Raw genomic sequence first — 9,709 nt, 5'->3', positions numbered from 1 at the left:
ATGAACACTCACAATGAATATATATAATAACTAGCATCTCTTCCAACAACATGATTAAGACTCTAATCTCTCACTAAGACTCTTACTTTAGTTACAATATGAACATTAAAATATAACATATATGAAAGTTGGTATCTTCGTCTAATAATAACATTAGTACGTAAGACTGAGCCCCCTTCCCCTGTCCACATAATTCCAACCAGCATTATAAAAAAAGCCTTCTAAACCTTTCTCTATCCACTTCCCCTGAGCTATGCTCATGTTCCGTTCTATCTCTTCTAGGATCCTCCGACCACTGTGTCGTATCAGTTAAGATAAAAATGAAATATAATAAATCTACAGACGTACCTCTCCACCGTACTGTATACCGATACTCTATGGCAGACTGGGATAGCTTCCGTACATTCATATCTGATTTACCTCTCCATTCCATGTTTAAAAAGGATGTGTCCTCTTTAGTATCAGATCTGACCGAATGGTTACTTGTAGGCATAGACCAATTCATACCATCTAAAAAATTCCAACAAAAACCTAACAGCCAGCCATGGTTCTCCCCTGAATGTGCTGTTGCCATCGCACACAGAAATCACTTTTTCCATAGCTACCAACGTAATACATGCACTGAAACTAAAGCTGCTTTCAGAATCGCTAGCAACCACTGTAAAATAGTAATCAAAAATGCAAGAGAACTATATGTTCAATCCGTTAAATCCAAAGTAGCTGAGCAGCAGCTTGGTTCCCACCAGTTCTGGCAAATAGCAAATAGGATCCTGAACAGAAACGTACGTTCTATCCCAACCATTATCAATGGACCAGAAGTCATCTCGACAGCATCCGACAAAGCCAAACTATTTGCCATAGTTTCCATAGACCAATTCATACCATCCAAAAAATCCCAACAAAAACCTAACAGCCAGCCATGAACATTAAAATATAACATATATGAAAGTTAGTATCTTCGTCTAATAATAACATTAGTACGTAAGACTGAGCCCCCTCCCCCCTGTCCACAAAATTCCAACCAGCATTACAATTTTTATATGTACACTCACTCTCTCTTTATATCTACACTGTATCTTTATATCTTTATATCTATGTGTTAATCTCCACATCTCTTCTCTAATAATGTTAATGATCCCATCTCTTACAATATGAATCTCTTAATGTTAATGTCTCCATATTTCACAACATGATTAAAAAATATAACAAATACAAATTCATAACATGTAAACAAAAGAACATTCATCATCTTAATAAAAGACTCGTTAAAATATAACACAGGTCGTTTTTAGGGGTTTATGCGCCCAATAACCACGTTGAACTGGCTGCCTATTTTTTTTTTTTTTTCGGCGAATCGAGCAGTTCATGTTTTTTTTTTTTTTTTTTTTTTACATAGGCATCACCACATTATCAAGGCCCAGAGGCCACTCAAGGATAAGGGTTAAAGAGTGTACAGTAGAAATTGGTCAATATAGTAATCATTAGTAATGAAAATTTGGTAAATTTGATAACTTATATGGAACGGCTCATCAAGAACTTATTTACTTTAGACTTGAACACAACCATATTGTAGTCAGCCAGAAAGCAGGAAAACGGAAGACAATTCCACAGGCGTGCAGTTCTAAGAAAGAAGCTTTGTTCATGGAATCTACGTTTAGGTTTAGGCACAGATAAAGAGTGGGGGGAAATTATTGATAGTGTTTACAGCTAGACGAGTGTTTCTTGTGAAAGTTTGGCGAGGGGGGACCATAGATTGAAGCTCAGTTGAACACTTTCCATGAAAATAACGATACATCAGAGACAAACTCGCAACATCTCTTCTGTGAGATAGAGGTTGCAAGGAGGAGAAAAGGACATCTCCTACAAGGCTACGAAGTCTATTTTGAACTCTATCAAGGCAGGACAAGTCCTTTCTAGCAGCTCCTGCCCAGATGTGGCAACAGTATTCCATCCTTGGACGTACCTGGCTCTTCTATAGATAGAGAATAGCATCAGCAGTGAGATATCTACCGGATCGATAGAAAGATCCCACCATTTTTCCAGCGGCCTTGGCAACAGATTTGATATACGTGTTCCATTTAAGATCAGGAGTAATGGTCAAGCCCAGAAGCCTGTCAAAACTTGAGGCCTCCTGAAGACGAGAGCCATTCATTTCAATTGATGACAAATGTGGATTAGAATGTTGATGATGTAAAGAGAGAAGCTTGGTTTTAGATGCATTAAAAGTAACCAGCCACTCCTTTCCCCATTGTACTACGTGCTCAAGATCAGAGGAGAGAGAATTGGAGAGAACTTGGTCGTTTACTGTCTTAGATGTGGTACCATAAATGGTAGTGTCGTCAGCATAAATGTCTACAAATGATGTAAGGATATGATTTTGAAGATCATTAATGTAGATCAGGAAAAGAGTTGGGCCCAGGATGGATCCCTGAGGGACACCGGCATTAATACTGTGAGCTTCTGATTATCTGGTTATCTTAGCGGGAGACTGGAATGCGATCCTGGATCCCGAGTTAGATCGATTCGGGTTAACATCCAGGGGAACTAACAGAGATCGGGATGCTGTCTTATTTCGTGAATTTGTGGATAAGTTCGATCTTATCGACAAATTCCGAAATGAAAAGCCCCATGACTTAGTGTGAACTTGGACAGGTAGATGCAGCTTCAGTCCGGTACAACTCTCGAGTTATATAGACCGGTTCTTAGTTAGGCGAATCGACGTAGGGATTCTAAATTGTCCAAGTTTCTACAATATAGTTTACTCGGCTAACAGACCTAAGCCTAGATTAGCCGGTTATTAGAAGCTCAACACGTCGTTGTTCGATGTGGGGGCTTCCATGACGGGCTATTACTAACCCTACAGCAGGAATTGACGAGGGCTATCATTGGAAATAAATTGTGGGTAAAAAATTAGGAAGCCATCAGGTCCTTTTCTGCCAGTTTTAGCAAAAGACTCTATCTAGAATCTAGGGCAGTGAAAGCGACACTAGAGCTTAGATTATATTGGGCGGTGGAGGAAGGGATAGTGCTTTATCTTTCAAACACTGAGTAAGTAAAGAGAATTTTCCTCTCACCATTTTTATATTTTGTTTTGGTCTTTTGGTTTTCCAGGCCAAAAGTTTATCTAGTCTGGTGGAGTATCCAGTTTCGTGCTATTACTTGAGGTAACATCACTGTAGAAGAATGATCATGATGGTCTTTCACCATTCCCATTGTCATGTCCGTTGAACTTTTTAATGTATTGGCCCATGTTTACTACAGTTGCTCGATATGCATGGTTGAATTCAGTGAGGCCTAAACCCCCTTCTTTTTGCGGTAGGTATATCCTGTCCATGCATTGGTTTTGCTATGTTACCTTACGTAGGGATAGCTGGTTCCTGATATTTTGTTTTATATTACTACTACTACTAAAAATAACTAATAACAATGAAAATTATTAATAATAATAAAAATTACTACTAATAATAAAAATTAATACTAATAATATTACTAATAATAATAAAAATTATTACTAATAATAAAAATTACTACTAATAATAAAAATTACTACTAATAAAAAAAATTAATACTAATAATATTACTAATAATAATAAAAATTACTAATAATAATAAAAATTAATACTAATAATATTACTAATAATAATAAAAATTACTAATAATTATAAAAATTACTGATAATAAAAATTACTAATAATAATAAAAATTAATACTAATATTACTAATAACAATAAAAATTACTAATAATAATAAAAATTAATACTAATAATATTACTAATAATAATAAAAATTACTAATAATTATAAAAATTACTGATAATAAAAATTACTAATAATAATAAAAATTAATACTAATATTACTAATAACAATAAAAATTACTACTAATAATATTACTAATAATAATAAAAATTACTAATAATTATAAAAATTACTGATAATAAAAATTACTAATAATAAAAATTATTAATAATGATAAAAATAACTAATAATAAAAATTACTACTAATAATAAAAATTACTAATAATATTACTAATAATAATAAAAATTACTACTAATAAAAATTACTAATAATAATAAAAATTAATACTAATAATATTACTAATAATAATAAAAATTACTAATAATTATAAAAATTACTGATAATAAAAATTACTAATAATAAAAATTACTAATAATAATAAAAATTAATACTAATAATATTACTAATAATAATAAAAATTACTAATAATATTACTAATAATAATAAAAATTACTACTAATAAAAATTACTAATAATAATAAAAATTAATACTAATAATATTACTAATAATAATAAAAATTACTAATAATTATAAAAATTACTGATAATAAAAATTACTACTAATAAAAATTACTAATAATAATAAAAATTAATACTAATAATATTACTAATAATAATAAAAATTACTAATAATAATAAAAATTAATACTAATAATATTACTAATAATAATAAAAATTACTAATAATAATAAAAATTACTAATAATATTACTAATAATAATAAAAATTACTACTAATAAAAATTACTACTAATAATAAAAATTAATACTAATAATATTACTAATAATAATAAAAATTACTAATAATTATAAAAATTACTGATAATAAAAATTACTACTAATAAAAATTACTACTAATAATAAAAATTAATACTAATAATATTACTAATAATAATAAAAATTACTAATAATAATAAAAATTAATACTAATAATATTACTAATAATAATAAAAATTACTACTAATAAAAATTACTAATAATAATAAAAATTAATACTAATAATATTACTAATAATAAAAATTACTAATAATAATAAAAATTAATACTAATAATATTACTAATAATAAAAATTACTAATAATAATAAAAATTAATACTAATAATATTACTAATAATAATAAAAATTACTGATAATAAAAATTACTACTAATAAAAATTACTACTAATAATAAAAATTAATACTAATAATATTACTAATAATAATAAAAATTACTAATAATAATAAAAATTAATACTAATAATATTACTAATAATAATAAAAATTACTAATAATAAAAATTACTAATAATAATAAAAATTAATACTAATAATATTACTAATAATAATAAAAATTACTAATAATAATAAAAATTAATACTAATAATATTACTAATAATAAAAATTACTAATAATAATAAAAATTACTAATAATAATAAAAATTAATACTAATAATATTACTAATAATAAAAATTACTAATAATTATAAAAATTACTAATAATAAAAAAATTAATACTAATAATATTACTACTAATAATAAAAATTACTAATAATAAAAAATTAATACTAATAATAAAAATTAATACTAATAATAATAAAAATTACTACTAATAATACAAATTACTAATAATAAAAAAATTAATACTAATAATATTACTACTAATAATAAAAATTACTACTAATAATAAAAATTACTACTAATAATAAAAATTATTACTAATAATATTACCAATAATAAAAAAATTAATACTAATAATATTACTAATAATAATAAAAATTACTAATAATTATAAAAATTACTGATAATAAAAAAATTAATACTAATAATATTACTAATAATAATAAAAATTACTAATAATAAAAAAAATTAATACTAATAATATTACTACTACTAATAAAAATTACTAATAATAATAAAAATTAATACTAATAATATTACTAATAATAATAAAAATTACTAATAATTATAAAAATTACTGATAATAAAAATTACATCTCTTCTCTAACTATGTTAATGATCCCATCTCTTACGATATGAATCTCTCAACAATATGAACACTCACAATTAATATATCTCTATATAAATAAAATGAACTCATTTTTTTCCCGTCTGATTTTGACCTTAATAGGATTAAAAATCAAGATATTTCATGCAAATATAATATGCACAAACGGCAGAACAATATCTGAGGTGTGTTATAGGCTTATTATTTCTCAAATTCCTCGATAATCTTAGATTTCTATACTTTTTCTGCTGAGAAGTCACGGCCAAAATCGGTTAAGATCAATGGAAGTGGTAAAATATTTTCTCTCTAATAAATTCCTCCTCCCCCTGCCACCACTTAACACCGTTTGGGGATCGTTCACAAGGAACAGTTGAGAAGAGAACACCGGTTTGGCTTCGTAGTTCTTTCATGTGAAGTTATTTAAAATCACTAAACTAAGCTACAGTGCTCTGTGGCGTAGTGGTTAGCGTGCTGGACAATTCACATTATATTTTCACGTTTGCGCCGACCTACCGTAGTCGTTTTTTTTTTTTTTTCTTTTTTCCTAAACAACTGGAATGGACTTTTCTTGGTGGCCGAACTGTTAACTTTGCAGATTTTTTTTTTTTTTTTTTTTTTTTTCACACTTTATTTTCCTACTTTTACTCATGACTCCGGGTTTGATCCTTCCTACTTACCTACCATAACATTTTTTAAAACTCCCCCCCCCCGTCCCGGAAACAAACACTCTGGCAACGCCGGGTACCCCCGCTAGTATATAATAATGTAGCAGTTATCTTCTCCTCCCCAGCAATAACTGCACCAACCAGCCGGCAGGTGTCGCAAAAAGCGACCTGGTTATCTGCCCTTGGAAGATATAAAAGGGGACGCCCGGATAATTCTTCCTCTCTTTTTCTCTCGCTCCTTCTGGGAATCAGCCTCGCAACGAAGCGGAGACAACGCGTCCGCTGATCAACATCAACCCGGTAAGAGTTTTGAAGTGAACACTTTTCCAGCCTTTTCTTTCAAGAGACATTAACTATACCGTTCGACACCCATACGTACACGGACTGAAATTCCTCTCCTCACACACGCACACACACAATAACGTTTTCATTCTCTCAGGTGCACGCGAGAAATTCTTAAATACAGGGCATACTGATGAGGTTTTCCAGAGTTGGGAAGCATATGGGGGCAAGTTCTGGTTGAAGCTTTTTCAACGCTATAATTGGAATGCCGTCAGGGCCAGTTGCTTTACTGGAATCAAGGTTCTTGATTAGCTTGGTGCCATCACGCACAAATATTTGTATGTTGCATAGCATGTTGTCTGTTATAGGAGGAAGTATGGAGAGTTGATGGCCTTGGTCGCATAGGGTAGAATTAGCTGCAAAGTTCTTAGCAAATAGTTTGGCCTTGTCTGATGCTGACGAGATGACCTCGGGTCCATTGATGATGGTTGGGATAAACGCACGCTTCTGTTCAGGATCCTGTTTGCTATTTGCCAGAACTGGTGGGAACCAAGCTGCTGCTCAGCTACTTTGGATTTAACGGATTGAGCATATAGCTCTCTTTCATTTTCGATTACTATTTTACAGTGGTTGCTGGCAGTCCTGAAAGCAGCTTTAGTCTCAGTGCATAAATAAAACTTCTATTTAAACTTTTCTCCATTTGTTTGTTACTCTGTCTCACTGCATGCGACAAGTTTGTTGTTTACAGACACGTGTTTAATTGGGGGCGCAACACCCAACTGCAACCCCCCACAATAACTAGCATCTCTTCCAACAACATGATTTAGACTCTAATCTTTCACTAAGACTTTTACGTTTCTTACAATAATAATCTATATATCTATAAAAGTGAACGTGTCTGTCTGTCTGTGTGTCTGTCTGTCTGTGTACATTTCCCTATGCAATAACTCTGCCAATTTTAAGTCTATAGACTCGAAATTTGAAATTACGAGTACTGAGATTTGGGAAAATCGATGTGACGGGTGTCAGCCAGAAATTTGGCTGTTAAGGGGTCAAATTTCAACAATTTGACCTTTAAGAACTCTACCAAACTCCTCCGACAATTTTGGGTCTAGACACTTGAAATTTTAGATATAGGTCCCTTGAACCTGGATCTAACTTAATAAAGTGATTTGAGCCCGAAACTATAAATTTTAAGGGGTCATAATAGGGGTCAAATTAAAAAAAAATTTACTCTTTTTTTTTTTTTTGCTCAGCATACATCTCCAAACACCCGGGCAACGCCGGGCTGAAATGCTAGTAAAATATAAAAGTAGAACTGACATGAAATTCTTAAAGATAAACTAAAATGACCGAAAAATGGGCTGAAATGACTTAAATAAATAAAAAAATAAATGACTTCGAATGACTTTAATGAACTTAAGGATGAATTGAATGACCTTAAGAATGACTTGAATGCTTAAAAAATAACTGGAATCCTTCAAAAACAATTTGAATGATCTGGAGAATGACTTGAATGGCTTTGAGACTGACTGGTTGTAAAGTGGGTGATCATTTTACATTAAATTAATACAGAAAAGTGATCCCCCATTTTATATCACAAAGTTACAAACATAAGTACAGCATGTAGTAAGAACAGATGGTATTTATTCGCTCCCCCACTGAGCAAATTAGGCACAAGGCCGATTTTTAATGTGAGGAGTGAAGGGAGGGGGAAGGGAAAAAGGGGACCAGCTCCCGAGAGGTGGGAAATGGGAGCTGGTTAAAGGTCAGGCATGTGGGGTTGCCCCCACATCTGGTCTTTGCTTGCAGTATCTGCCGGAACAGATGGTATTTATTTGCTCCCCCACCGAGCAAATTAGGCACAAGGCCGATTTTTAATGTGAGGAGTGAAGGGAGGGGGAAGGGAAAAAGGGGACCAGCTCCCGAGAGGTGGGAAATGGGAGCTGGTTAATGGTCAGGCATGTGGGGTTGCCCCCACATCTGGTCTTTGCTAGTCATAGCTAGTCCTAGCTAGTCATAGCTTGCAGTATCTGCCGGAACAGATGGTATTTATTTGCTCCCCCACCGAGCAAATTAGGCACAAGGCCGATTTTTAATGTGAGGAGTGCACATAAGTGTTACGGAAAGACTGAGTAAGTAACTTATTTTGCCTTTGATAATATTTATTTGTTATATATTTGTTTTTTTTTGACAACTTTTTTCGAATCTATGTGTACAGTAATACAAACCCGTTATTTCTTTTTAACTAAATAAACTCTTTAAAATAAGTTTAAACACCAAAAACTTTCAAAGCTAGGTAGAAAACGAAAACTTAGAAAAATCAATTTAAATTTTTAAAACAATAAACATGTAAAAATATTTTTAAAAAATATTATGGGATGTGCATTATTACCTAAAAATATATAAATGTATTTTTTTTTTTTTTTTTTTTTTGGAGGTGTAGGTGTGGTGGTGGCTCGTTTTAAAACTATATCTACCTTAATATTTTCTTTAATTTTCTATTTGTGAGCAGTTATCCTCTTATGTCGCGGACATTTTTTGTTCATAAGTAATACTCGACATTATTTTTTTATTTTTTATTTATTTTTTTTAATTTTTAACTAAATAAACCCTTTAAAATAAGTTGAAAGACCAAAAACTTTCAAAGCTAGGTAAAAAACGAAAACTTAGAAAAATTAATTTAATTTTTTTAAAACAGTAGTAAACAAATAAAAATATTTTTTTTTTTTTTAAATATTATGGGATGTATATTCTCTTTAAAACTTAATATCTCCTTCAAGAAAACGTGTTTTCAATCGATAGTTTTCCGGGTTTGTATTACTGTACACATAGATTCGAAAAAGTTGTCAAAAAAACAAATATATAACAAATAAATGTTACCAAAGGCAAGATAAGTTACTTTTCTACCGAATTGGATATAATTTTCGTGTTTTTATTCAATGTAACATGTTTATTCAGCTCGAAAAGCATACAGTGTTTACT

Source organism: Euprymna scolopes, chromosome 46, assembly GCF_053919585.1.
Source record: "Euprymna scolopes isolate OS-2025 chromosome 46, ASM5391958v1, whole genome shotgun sequence".
In the NCBI taxonomy this organism is placed as follows: Eukaryota; Metazoa; Mollusca; class Cephalopoda; order Sepiida; family Sepiolidae; genus Euprymna; species Euprymna scolopes.
Note: the sequence above shows the minus strand (reverse complement) of the source record.